Source organism: Microtus pennsylvanicus, chromosome X, assembly GCF_037038515.1.
Source record: "Microtus pennsylvanicus isolate mMicPen1 chromosome X, mMicPen1.hap1, whole genome shotgun sequence".
In the NCBI taxonomy this organism is placed as follows: Eukaryota; Metazoa; Chordata; class Mammalia; order Rodentia; family Cricetidae; genus Microtus; species Microtus pennsylvanicus.
The window spans coordinates 78,963,465-78,978,259 of NC_134601.1; the positions used below are offsets into that span (position 1 = coordinate 78,963,465).

Here is a 14,795-nt window from a genome sequence, read left to right on the forward strand (position 1 = left end):
TCATCACCATTTGTTGAAAATGCTGTCTTTTCTCTAGTGTGTGGTTTTTGGTTTTGTTTCTGATTTTTTTTTTGTCAAAAATCAGGTGTTCATACATGTGTGTAATTATATTTAGATCTTCAGTTCTATTGCATTATTCAACGTAATTATTTTTATGCCAATACCATGGTGTTTTCATTACTGTGGCTTTGTATTGTAACTTGAAATATGGGATGTGATATCCCCAGTACTTCTTTTATTATTCAGTATTATTTTAGATTTCCTGGATTTTTGTGTGTTTTCACATGAAATTGAAAATTGTCTTTTTTTTTCAATTTCTGTGAAGAATTGTTTTGGAATTTTTGCATTGAATCTGCCAGTTGCTTTTGGTAGGATGGCCATTTTGACAGCATTAATTCTACCAACCCATGTCATTTCTTGCACCTTTTGGGAGTCACTTGATTGCACTTCCTGCTTACTCAGGAAATATTATTTCCCTATTCAAGTCTTTGGGGATGAGCACTAGATAGTCATAGCTACTTTCCTCTCATGACTTAGTGAAGACATTTGTAATATAAGACTTAGACTCCTTAGGATAGGATAACTATTGAAATAATCTCCACTATTTGCTAATTACCATAAACTGAACATTTAGCATATGTTTCCTGGTTGATGTTGTTTATTCTGGTTGTAGTCCTAATTTTATGTATGTTTTTGCCTCTCCTTTTCCCTGGACAATACTTGATATTTGTTCTTACTGTATATATTAAGCTTAGAACCCTCTTATTCAGACAAAAAGGGGAGGTGGTGTGGGGATTCCTTCAGTCAATAGTCTTAGATACCAGCCCATTTTGGGAATGATCTAAGGTACTATAAAGTGCAGCTGGAAAGCATGCATGGCCTTTTTTTTTCTGCTGGATTCGGTTTCAAGTTTCCAGTGCACACGGGACTGTGGATTGCTACCCTTACTGTGAGTTTATTCACAAATAAATAAACTTTTATTATATTCCATGCTGGGCTATTGTGGCACTCTGATATGACTACAAGATACATGGTATTTCCCTTTCTGTGTCTGGCTTATTTTCCTCAGCATAATATTCCCATGTATTGCATATGTCATATGAGTATGCTTCAATGGACATAGAGTGAAGAAATTTCATTTTGTACTCATAAAAGTCGTTGTTATGTCATGGTAGTTGTTTTATATTTTGAGAAATTCTTGTATTATTTTGCAGAATGCTTGAATTAGTATGTATTCCTACTAAAAGTACACTGGAGTTTCATTTCTCCACATGTGTACCAACACTCATTACCTGTTTTAGTTGTGATAATAGCCATTATTTTTGTTTTGTTTTGCTTTTTTATTTATTCTATTTAATTTCATTTTACATTGAAACATGGGACTAGGGAAATTTCCAAGAATCTGCAAGGATTACCCCAGATAAGACTCCTAGCAACAGTGGAGAGGGTGCCTGAACTGACCTCTCCTGTAATCAGATTGGTAAATACCCCAACTGTCATCATAGAACCTTTATCCAGTATGTAATGGAACCAGATGCAGAGATCCGCAACCAAGCACCAGGATGAACTCTGGTAATCTAGTTGAGGAGAGGGAGGAAAGAATATATGAGCAAGGGAGGTCAAGATCATGATGGATAAATCTACAGAGACAGTTGATGGAAACTCATCAACTCTAGAGTGACAGCTATGGAGTCTCCATGGGACCCAACTGACCATATGTGGGCAACAGTGGTAGAGCTTAGACTATCAGAGGGCCCTGGAAGTAGGATCAAGATCTATCCATGGTACATGTGCTTCCTTGTTGGAGCTCATTCCCTATGTTGGGATGCCATGCTCGGCCTTAATGCAGTGAGGAAGTGCTTAGTCCTGCCTTAACTTAATGTGCCAGATTTTGTTGACTCCCCATGAGATCCCTTATCCACTGGGAGGAATAGATAAGGGGTGGGCTGGGGAGAGGCAATGGGGAACAGGACAAGGTATGCGGCAGAAGTGTGGTTGGATAATATCCATTTTAATGGCTGTTACATGATAGGTGATACCACCTTGTGGATTTTCTTTTTGTGTGTGTTTAATGGTTGTTGATTTTCATGGATGCATTTTAAAATTTAGTATATGAAGAGGAAGGAGGAGATGAGGGAAATGATAAAGACTATGTTTCTGCCTCTTCTTTCTTATACTAAAGTTAAAAATACAGCCGGGAAGTAAGCATATGGAAGGAAATACTAGATCATAATGTAGGCATAATTTACTAGAAATCATTTCATGGGACATCAGATTTTTATGATTACATAGTTTCTTGATAAAACAACTTAATTCAAAAGTCTCTGACATGAAAAATAACCACCACAACTTCAAGCTGGCAGACAACTTTTTTAAAAAATTATTTTTTCCTTTTATTAAAAATAGATTCTTTTCTCATACAGTACATTCTGATTATAGTTTTCCTTCTCTAGACTTCTCCCAGTTCCTCCTCCTTACCTCTCCTCTCCTCCAGATCCACTCTCTTTCTGTCTCTCATTAAAAAAGGACAGGGTTCCAAGAGATAACAACCAAACATAGCAAAATAAAACATAGTAAGATGAAACAAAAACTATCATGTTGGAGTTGGATATGGTAGTCCAACAGGAGGAAAAGAGTCCCAAGAGCAGGCACAAGTGTCAGGGACCCACTTGTTCTCACAGTTAGGAAACCCATAAAAATACTAAGCTAATAGCTATAGTATATATGCAGAGGACCAGGTGAAGACCCATGTAGACCCTGTGAGTGCTGATTCAGTCTCTTTTAGCTTAGATGTGTTTGCTTAGTTGATTTATATTGTTCTCTTGTTGTCCTCCATCCTCTTTTGCTCTTGCAGTCTCCATGGGATCCCCTGAGCTCTTAAGAGGAGGGATTTGATGGACCTCCCATTTAAACTCTGTCTCTCTCTGCGTAATGTCTGGGTGTGGGTCACTGCATCTGTTCCCATATGCTGCTGGAAGATAAAGCACTGATCTATGAATATAACAGAATTTCATTGGGAGTCATTTTTTTTTGTTTTCTAAGACAATTTTTCTTTATAAAACAGTCCTGCCTGTCCTAGAACTCTGTACACTAGGCTGGCTTTGGACTCATAGAAACCTGCCTGTTTCTGCCTCCCAAGTGTTGGGATTAAAAGTGTGAAGCACCACCACCTGCCAATTGGGAACAATTTTATGGATACTTTTTTTTAAAGACCAATAGTGTTGGGTTTTTATCTTAGGTCTCTGGAGTATCTATTCTCTGGTTGTTGGTCACTCAAGCAGTGTCAGGTATGGGTTCCTTCTTGTGGAGTGGGCCTTAAGTCAAACCAGACATTGGTTGGCTACTCCCACAAGTTCTGTGCCACCATTGTTCTAGTATATCTTGCAAGTAGGACAGATTGAAGGTAAAACATTTTATGGCTGAGTTGGCTTTTATGTTTCTCTTTTGGTAGCCTTCAGAGTACCTGCGTGTACCAAAGACATGAGAATGTAGGGGTGAAGCCTCCATGTAGGCGCCAGATGCAATTCTCCATGTTCAGTGAGTTGTATGGGTATTGTCCTCAGCAATAGGGCCCCACTGTCAGTTTCAAGAGAGCAACCCATTGTGTTAGCAACAACCTGGGTTGTTTGAGGATTTCCATGGGACCTCCTTGGCCAACAGCTTAATTGAATACAACCCAGTCCCACTTCTGGAAGTCTCATCTGGCCACGAGAGAAGGACATGTGAGACTCTGTATCCCCCATTACTAGGAGTCCTCATTAAGATTACCTTCATACATTCTAAGTTTCCACACCACCTCCAAAGCCACAATTCTAGCCATTTCTACCTGTACTATCTTCCTCATCCTCATTGCCTTACTCCTGATTCTCCCACATCTGTCCCCAACTGTTCCCAGTCCATACACAAAATTTATTTTATTTTCCCTTCCCAGGGTTATCTCTGAGTCCCCCCTAGACCCTCTTGTTTACCTAACCTCTCTGGGTCCATGGATTGTAACTTGGTTATCATTTACTTAATGACTAATATCCTTCTATAATTGAATATGTACCATATTTATCTTTCTTTTTCTCTGTTATATTACCTTTCTGAGTCTGGGTTACATTACTCAGTATGTTTTTTTCTAGTTCCATCTATTTGCCTGCAAATTTCACTGTCATTTAAAAAAAAAGATTTATTTACTTATTATGTATATAATGTTCTGTCTGTCTGTATGCCTGCGGACCAGAAAAGTGTACCAGATCTCATTACAGATGGTTGTGAGCCACCATGTGGTTGCTGGGAATTAAACTCAGTACCTCTGATGTAGTGATAAGGCGAACAGGCCTGCTTTTCTCTCCGGCTAGCTTTACACCTGAAATAAGTGTACGGAAGTACAGAGATCTGTATTAATTACATTACTGCCTTGCTCACTATTTCTAGCCTCTTCTTGGCTAACTCTCATATCTTGATTAACCGATTTCTATTAGTGTTTGTAGCACCACAAGGTGGTGGCTTATCGGGAAGATTCTAATCTGCATCCATCTCAGAGAGGAGAGCTATGGTGTCTGCCTCACTGCCTTCTTCTTCCCAGCATTCTGTTCTGTCTTCCCTGCCTACCTATGTTCTGACCTATCAGGCCAAGCAGTTTTCTTTATTAATTAAACAATGTAAGCAACACATAAAAAGAAGACCCACCTACATCACTCTGAAAAACAGCCAGTGCTCTTAACCACTGATTTATCTCTCCAGCCCATATGTCATTTTTAAAAATACCAACTGAATTGTACTCCATGTGTAAATGGACCACATTTTCTCTATTCATTCTTCTATTGAGGGGCATCTAGGTTGTTTCTAGTTTCTGACTCTCATGAATAAAGTTGATCAAGCCCCAGTTTTCTAAGGGACCCAATATTGATTTCATAGTGACTTTACAATTTTGTACTCCTACGGAGTATCCCCTTGCTCCACATCTTCACCAGAATGAGCTGTCACTTGTGTTATTATTCTTAGCCATTCTGTCAGGTATAAGATAGAATATCAAATTAGTTTTGGTTTGCATTTCCCAGATGGCTCAGGATATTCAACATTTCTTTAAGTGTTCCTCAGCCATTTGAGACTCCTCTATTGAGAATTCTCTGTTTAGATCCATACTCCATTTTTTAAAAAGATTTTTTTTGATTTAATAAAGTTTTATTTTTCCAAATGCACAGCTTATTGAACCTGTTCATGCATCTTCACCAGCAGCTGGGGCATCTTTACCCTTTGTGTTTCTGGTGTAAATTACTTGGGCTCTGTGCTTTGAAACCAGCTTGATAAGCCCTTTACTAAGGAGCTCCTGAAGAGCTGCCCTGGCCAAGGAACCACGAATCTTCAGTCTCTCAGAGACCACGGCTGGAGTAATAAGTTTATAATTGGGAACTTTCTTACAGAGTTTGTCGTATGTAGCCTTGTCAAACAGGACTAGATTGTTGAGCTTGTCCCGAACTTTGCCTTTGGACCACTTCTTCTTTTTGGCCTTGCCACTGGACTTATTTACTGGGTCTTTGTCTTTTTTGGCTGACTTTCCGGCATCTTTCTTCTTGCCATCCTTTGGCAGCATGATGAAGTTCGGAGAGTGGCGACGACCACTGCAGCCTCCCTAAGATGTCGGGGGAAAAAAGGAAGCCCGGCTCACCAACAGTCCCAGAAACCTCAGCCGATTATTTTGTTTTTAAATATAGAGTTTCTTGAATTCTTTATATATATAGTGTTTTTATTGAGCTATACATTTTTCTTTATGCCCTTCCCTTCTCCTCTTGCCTTCTACCCTCTCCTATGATCCTCACATTCCCAATTCACTCAGGAGATCTTGTTTTTTTAAAATATATATTTTAAAAAATATAGTCTTCTCTCAGAAATGGAGTTGGAAAAAAATCTTTTCCCATACTGTAGGCTGCCTCTTTGTGTTCAATTATGGTGTCCTTTCCCTTACAGAACCTTTTTAGTTTCATGAGGTCTAATTTATTAATTTTTCATCTTAGTGTCTGTGCTACTGGGGTTATTTTCAGAACATTGTCTCTTATGCCAAATTCAAGCCTATTTACCATTTTGTCTTCTAACAGGTTCAGTGTATCTGGTTTTAGGTTATGGTCTTTGATCCATTTGGACATGATTTTTGTGTAGTGTGGTAAATATGGATCTATTTGAATATAGATGCAGGTATTCTGAAGAGACTTACTAGAGCTAACATTTCAGAAAGCTTGGTGAAGCTTTCGAATTCTTTAAAAATATGATAACCTGGGGGCCGGGTGGTGGTGGCGCATGCCTTTAAACCCAGCACTCGTGTGGCAGAGGCGGGTGGATCTCCGTGAGTTCAAGGCCAGCCTGGTCTACAAGAGCTAGTTACAGTACAGGATCCAAAGCCACAGAGAAACCCTGTCTCGAAAAATAAAAACTGAAAAAAAAGAAAAATATGAAAACATGAATTTGTTTCTTTACTATCTTCATAAAAATCTTGTCATTAGCCTTAATAGCTAACATTGTAAAGTATAATTCTGTCTTGAGATTATAGGCTATTCAAAATATGTCCAGTGTTTCTATGTCTTCATCCAGGATTTCCTGAGTAATAGTACCCAGAGTTCAGAAAGTTCAAAAGGAACAAAAACTTGAAGTGTCATTGGGAATTCTTATAGTTAGAGTATGAACTTCCCCAAATTCTTTGTTTCTGACTCTTTTAGTGGTTTTTGATGACATTCTTTTCTTTTTTTCTAATCTACTTTGCATTTTGTGCAACTAATAATTTCTCTCCATCGAAAGAAAAGGCATAAGAATCATCTGGATATGACCTTATCCTTTTGTTAGCACTTCTTTTATGAAATTGTCATTGAGTTCAGTATCTCAAGGCTTCCCTATCTTTCAAATGCTTCAGAATAGGGTCATCATGTCCCGGAGCCATGTTATGCAAGTAAGTATTCTTTAAAAAGGTCAGCCCAAATTCAAGAATTCCTTGAGATTTTTTCTCTTTTTGCGTGTGCTTTGTCATCATCAACCTTGGCCTTTTTCTTTCAGCTGCTCTGAAATTTCACATACTTATCTGGTTCTAATTCACATTCCTCTGTAGGTTCGGAATTTTATTAATGGTCTCAAATTGCTATTAAGTAAAAGCCTATTACTGTAGAGAAAGAAAAGGCAAAAAGGAACATCCTTACTTTATGTAAGTTAGACTCTAATGGCTTGAAGCATAACCCAGTAATTTGTGGTGATGCTTTATACAAACAAAGCCTAACTCCCAGTGGCTCTGGTGCTTCACTCCATTTGGGCAATCTCAGGAAGGACAAGTAGCATGATAAGGTTTACTACCTCAAGATAATGAGCCACTCTCCTAAACTCTATTCAAATACAGCTGTAAGCAAAGAATTTAGGAGACAGAGTCATTGACTCTGTGTGTCCTGGCTGTGCAGTCTTCCATTCTAGCATTCTTGTTTGTATTTACCCACAGCTGTCCATTCTTCTCTTCCAATATTTTAGTCTACAGAGCCCCTCCTATAATCACCTGTAGATTTCCTCTGCAGCATGGCTCATATTTGCCACTCAAGAAGACCCTTGTCTCTGAATCTGAGTCCAGCCTACTGTGTGTGTGAATATGTGTGTATGTAAGTGTGTGTGTGCGTGTGTCTTCAAGCTGATTTTTAGTGTGGCTACTAGCTTAGCTAGTAAAGAAGGGGAGGGCATTGGAGTTCAGAGATGTAAAAATCCAGAGTCTTCACGACTGGTCCACGTACAAACGATGCGAGACTGATGCAGGATCAGCCTTAGATGGAATATCTAAATCACACCTCCCCTGCTAAGGCTCAGGGATCTTTGTGAAAGAAGTGTAGAATCTAGAGATAGCAGATGACTACAAGGAAGTGGTGTTTTCTGGATACTGCATAGCATATTCACATGTAAACTCACAGCAGTTGGGGCAGCACACTCAAGACCAAATCCTGTCGTGAAAAGGATAGGTGAGCATGATGTCCCATTCTTCCTTAAGGAGGGATTGGTAATTTATAGCTTCTGGGAAAGAGAGAGAATCAATTTTCTTTAAGGCTGTGACCCCAAGTAAGTCAACTTTGCTCTAGTGGAAGGCCACACTTCTAAAAGTATATGGGCATTCTGAACTGTACCTGACAGGCTTAAATTTTTGTAAGAATACAAGAAGTTGGGTGGGTTGGATAGGAGGGCCAGCCTGGAGGAGTTGGAGCAGATGTGAACATGATCAAAGTACCTGTAATCTCTGATTAATTGAATAATTCTGAGCGTGGCTATCTAGGCACAGAAAGACAAATGTTAATTTCAATCTTTAGATAAATTTGCTTCATTTGGAATATTTAACATAGGTGAGAAAATTCTAAGGGGTTCCAGAAGGTTCTTGAGGGAGGGGACATAGAAAACACTCGGATTTATCCTAGTGCTTTCTATGTCCCCTCCCTCAAGAGATCTCCACAGTAAATATAGAGCATCGGGACCTTGGGTTGAATGGGAGGGGAGAGGCAGAGAAAAACGTAGAGCTTTGATAAATTCTTATGGGGAGGGGAAGACAGAGTAGATTAAGGAAACTGGAAGGGAAAATAACACTGAAGACTTTTCAAAAGAGTAATACACGGACAAACCTGTTAGATTCTTTATAACCTACATCTATACACATATATTTAAAAGAGTTAAAGTGGAGCTAACCTATAATGAAACAACAATGCCTCTGCTTGACACCAGAAGCTAACTAAGTGCTTAGTCCCAGAAAAGGGCTACATTGTTTGGATTTGATAGCCAGTGAGATTGCAATGACTTCCAAACCATTGCAGGTTATTGCAGTGCTCCTGGTTAACCCCCAGATTTTGACTGAGGTCATAAGGCCCTATTGCTGAACACATCAGAAACTTGATTCATTAACCACGAAAAGATCAAGGTGGTACTGATCTGGAAACTTCATCCCTGCTGTCTAACTTTCATACTGCTGAAGGGAGCTATGCATGCTACTGGAGGAGAAAAGTGATCATCAGCCATATTTAACTGTTAAAATTGCCAGCTACAATAATGACAGTAATGATTGGCCTGGCAAGGCATACCCAATGGTGCCATAGTGGCATAAGCATCATGGGAGTTTTCATTCCATCTACTTTATTACTGGATAGAAGTCCTGCACTACAAGATAAAATCTGTACCTGGCACCATTATTAGGTCAAGAACCTATACTGGACAGCTCATGGGCCATAGGAGAAAACCCAATACTATTATGCTGCCAAATGAATATAGTCATATACTGATTTCTAATGATTTTGTGTTATACCTATATGTTGATGTATATCTCAGTCATCATCTGAGAAGCTTCTATTTGCACTGCACAGTGATTATCGTAGAGACTCACAACTGGCCAAGATACAGAGAACAAAACACTTCAGAATCTCAGCCTTAAATGTAATGTATATAATGCACCCCTGACTCCCAAGTTGTAGCAATCATTGCACAGGAAAAGGATGGAAAACCTGTAAGACTTAGAGGTGGTGGGGTGACTACAAGGAACTAGTGTCTTTGTGACACAGCAGAACCACTTCACAGCATGTACAAGACCTGTCAAACAGAAGGAAGACAAAAATCTCAGCATGGAAAGGGAAGTTGGGCCTGGAATTCTTTTTCTAGCCAAGGAGTTATTGACAGTTGTTAGTTGCTAGGAAAAGGAGGGTCAGCTCTCTCAAAGAGTTGTAGTCACTGTTCAGTCAGGCATGCTCCAGTGGACGTCTACATATCTAGGACTGTTTGGGGAGTACACATTGACCTTGAGATGTGTGTTGGAGAAGACACAAAATTGGATGAGAAAGGAAGAGGGTGTATCTGGAAAGTGGCAGGAGATAAATGGTAAATATGATCAAAACTTATTGTAAAAAACAATCTTGAAGAACTAATGTTTAAAAAGATAAAACAAAGTATAGTGTGTGTCATTCTCAAAGAACTAATAAAAATGAAGAAATCCATGGGCTTCTTTCTGCACTCTAAAAAGACTCACTATTTATTTTCCAAATCTGACAATTTTCTTTTTTTATTAGAGCTCTACTGAAAGTGCCCACAGGGTGGATTTTTTTTTTATTCCTTACCACTTTGGTCTAGTACTTTGTGTGAAGGCTCACTATTGTCTTCCAAAATTTGTTACTTTAAGTCCTTTCCTAAAAATGGATTGTCACCATGACACCAATGAGCAATCGAGAAAGGCCAGTGGCCCCATTTCTAGTGTCTGTTTGCTGTGCAGTCTGCAAACCTCCCATCATGAAGGGTATTCTTGCAGAATGCCACAGTGTGTGTCTGTGGGAGCTTTCTGACACTTTTTATTACAGTTCTACTGAAGATATCCGTAGGGTGAATGTTTTTAAATTCCTTACCACATTGATCTAGTACTTTGTGTGAAGGCTCATTTGTTTTCCAAATCTGAAGTTCAGTATTTCTGGATTTCAGATGGCTTTTAAGTATACTGCCTATAGTTGTGTTTCCTTGAGTTTCCTCATCAGCTACAGCTCCCTGTAGCCATGCCTCTGATGTTTTGTTTCAGATTCATGAAACTGCACAGCAGTGCTCATGCCTCTAATCCACCAGCTTCCCTTCTCCTAAGCCACAACTTTGAGAATTACTCATTCTCTGGGAATTTCCCATGTGTTTACAAAATTTCCATGCTGAAATAGACTTCATTTACTTTTGTTAATCTAGTTTTACAGGGGCCCCAGACAATTAACCTAAGATGGGTAGGTGGAAAATTGTTTTTGTATCATCTACATCATTCATAATAAATGATATTTTGATGTAACTACTTCTCTTATATACATGACTCACTTTTCTAGCTTAATTCTACTTGATTCAGTACTTTCACAAGATTTTTTTTCTTAAAAGGCACTGAACTTGAGAAAAAAATTAGCACACGATGAGACAACTTATCTCTCATACTTTCCTAGAATTTATTTACTGTTAATATGACTTTGTTTATTTATAATAAAATTTATTTTTTCTTCATTATAGCAACATAGTAAAACAAATGTTTCTACAAATATGATATAAAAACAATTAGGCTTGTGGTTTCTAAATTATCTTCTCCCCTGAGGCATTAGCTTTTTCCTATTTCAATTCATTGTTTTGATAATTATTTTCGTGTACATCTGTAATATTTTCAATGATTTCTATTTTAATTTTGACATTTAATTAACTTTTAGCATTAATGTATATGAATTTTGCTTTATCCTTTATATTCCCAACACTACTGTATCCACATACTCTATTGTAAATATTTATTTTTTCTCTATATTTATACTTCGTTATCTCAAAAATTTGACTTTAATGACTACCATTCTCTTAAGTACCCAATTACTAAACTTTAAGTTCAAAATAGTTGATGCAAACTAGCAAGCTAACACAGAACCGTACTCATGTATCTGGCCCATATGAACTGGAAACAGTAATTTTCTGCCTTAATTATTATGGTGGTTTGAATGAAAATGTCCTCCATAGGCTCATTATGACTGGCATTATTAGAAGGTCTTGGAGAGAGCAGGGATATAAGAAACATACCTAAACATAATAAGGGCAATATACAGCAAGCCAACAGCCAACATCAAACTAAATGGAGAGAAACTCCCAGTAATCCCACTGAAATCAGGAACAAGACAAGGTTGTCCACTCTCTCCATATCTATTCAATATAGTTCTTGAGGTCCTAGAGCAATAAGAAAACAAAAGGAGATTAAGGGGATAAAAATCAGAAAAGAAGAAGCCAAATTCTCACTATTTGCTGCAGATATGATAGTTTATATGAGCAACCCCAAAAATTCTACCAAGGAACTTCTACATCTCAAAAACACTTTCAGTAATATAGGAGGATACAAGATCAACTCAAAATAATCAGTAGCCCTCCTGTACACAGATGATAAATGGGCTGAGAAAGAAATCAGAGAAACATCACCCTTCACAATAACCACAAATAGCATAAAATATCTTGGAGTAACTCTAACCAAACAAGTAGAAGACTTGTATGACAAGAACTTTAAATCTTTGAGGAAAGAAATTGAAGAAGATACCAGAAAGTGGAAAGATCTCCCATGCTCATGGGTAGGTATAATTAACATAGTGAAAATGGCAATCTTACCAAAAGCAATCTACAGATTCAATGCCCATCAAAATTTCAGCAAAATTCTTTACATACTGTGAGAGAATGGTACTCAACTTCATATGGAAAAGAAAAAAAAAACATGATAGCCAAAACAATCCTGTACAATAAAGGAATTTCTGGAGACATCATAATTCCTGACTTCAAACTCTACTATAGAGCTACACTATTGAAAATGAAAACAGTCTGGTATTGGCATAAAAACAAACAGGAGGACCAATGGAACCCAACCGAATACCTGAATATTAATCCACACATCTTCGAACACCTGATTTTTGACAAAGCAAAAAAATATCAAATGGAAAAAAAGGAATATTTAACAAAATGGTACTGGAATACCTGGATATCAACTTGTAGAAGAATGAAAATAGATCCATATTTATCACCACGCACAAAACTCAAGTCCAAATGGAACAAAGACCTCAACATAAAGCCAGCCACACTGAACCTCATAGAAGAGAGAGTGGGAAGCACACTTGAATGCATTGGCACAGGAGACCACTTCTTAAATATAACCCCAGCAGCATAGACACTGAGAGAAACAATTAATAAATGGAACCTTCTGAAACTGAGAAGCTTCTGTAAAGCAAAGGACACCGTAAACAAGTAAAAAAAAAGCCTACAGAATGGGAAAAGATCTTCACCAACCCCACATCAGACAGAGGAAATTTACTAAGAACTCAAGAAACTGGTCATCAAAAGAACATGTAATCCAACAAAAAAGAAATGGAGTACAGACCTAAACAGAGAACTCCCAACAGAGGAATCTAAAATGACTGAAAGACACTTAAGGAAATGCTCTACAGCCTTGGTCATCAGATAAATGCAAATCAAGGCAACTCTGAGATTCCATGTTACACCTGTAAGAATGGCCAAGATTAAAAACACTGATAACAACTTATTCTGGAGAGGTTGTGGGGTAAAGGGATCACTCCTGCATTGCTGGTAGGAGTGCAAGCTGGTACAACCCCTTTGGATTTTAGTGTGGCAATTTCTCAGAAAATTAGGAAACAGCCTTCCTCAAGACCCAATAATACCACTTTTGGGTATATATTTAAAGAATGCTTAACCATGCCACAAGGACATGTGCTCAACTATGTTCATAGCAGCATTGTTTATCATAGTGAGAACCTGGAAACAACAAAAAATGCCCCTCGACTGAAGAATGGATAAGGAAAATGTGGTACATTTACACAATGGAGCACTACACAGCAGAAAAAAATAACGACATCTTGAAATTTGTAGGCAAATGGATGGAGCTAGAAAACATCATTTTGAGTGAGGTATCCCAGACCCAGAAAGACAGTTATCACATGTACTCACTCATAAGTGGTTTTTAAACATAAAGCAAAGAAAACCAGTCTACAAATCACAATCCCAGAGAACCTAGACAACAATGAGACATTGATCTTTGAGGTTTTATATGTTCAGCCAGGCCCAGTCCTCTCTCTCTCTCTCTCTCTCTCTCTCTCTCTCTCTCTCTTCTCTTCTCTTCTCTTCTCTTCTCTTCTCTTCTCTTCTCTTCTCTCTCTCTCTCTCTCTCTCTCTCTCTCTCTCTCTCTCTCTCTCTCTCTCTCTCTCTCTCTCCTGCCTGCCTTTCCAGATGAACTTTCATCGACCCCTTTAGCACTATGTCTGCCTGCTGCCGCCATGATTCCTGCCAGGACAGTTATGGAGTAAACCCCTAGTCCTGTAAGCCAGGCCGAATTAAATGTTTTCTTTCATAAGAGTTTCCATGGTTGTGGTGTTATTTCAAAGCAGTAGAAACCCTAACTAAGACAATATCTTAGGACCAGATTGCAGGCAGCTATAGACTATTGCTATACCTTCAATGCCTCAATATTATTCAAAGTAGTCAACATTGAAGTGCTTTCCATGACCTGCCTTTAAACATTTGTCTTGCTCCTGTCTTCTGTTTGCAAGCCCGTGACTTGACTGCTCTTATGTTTTCTGCATTTTATTTTGCATAGAAGTCACTACCTCTTATATCTATTTACAGATTCATAAGCATACGACATCTTCTTTTTTCTCTGAGCCTCTCCTCTGTTTCCACTTGTAGCAACACTTATAACCTGACACAATACTGCAGAACACATAGTTTTCATACTTCCATCCTATCAATATCTTTACACATTCGACTGATGCCTTCTTCTCCTTTTCTCTTTACAACTCAGTACAGGTAGTTATGCCTATTGATTTCCAATGTTGCATAAACTTCCATAATTTCTAGCTCTTTTTGGCTCCCTGTTAAAAACTACCATTGCTTAGATCAGTTGAGTTTTGTGATTTCTTGGAACTCAGGTAGTGATACCCCTAAATTAAAGTGTATCTCATATTCCATTTGAGCATCATATTTCATCTAAACAATGTGATCCAAAAGATGCTAACAGGACTTCAAAACAGCATAGAATCAGAGTCCCTAATTTTTTTCCTTCCTCTTCCCTATACACAAGATCTCTGGAATGCCCTTATGTGCATTAAGATCAGACTGCCTAAAGGACTTCGACATTGCCTTCCAGGCCTTCCCTGGAATCTTACGTCTGTCTCAGCAAAGAAGTGTGAGGAGTGTAACCACTCATAGACAGCTATCCAACACAGCCAGGGAGCCTGAGTTCAATCTGCCAGAGCTCCAGGATGAGAGATAAACACGGTGTGATGAT

At 38.4% G+C, this 14,795-nt stretch overlaps 1 pseudogene; it reads right to left on the reverse strand.

Annotated features, from left to right (window-relative positions):
• Window positions 1–5,203: 5,203 nt before the first annotated feature.
• On the reverse strand, window positions 5,204–5,578 carry LOC142841276 (small ribosomal subunit protein eS25 pseudogene; annotated as a pseudogene).
• Between the last annotated feature and the right edge of the window lie 9,217 nt (window positions 5,579–14,795).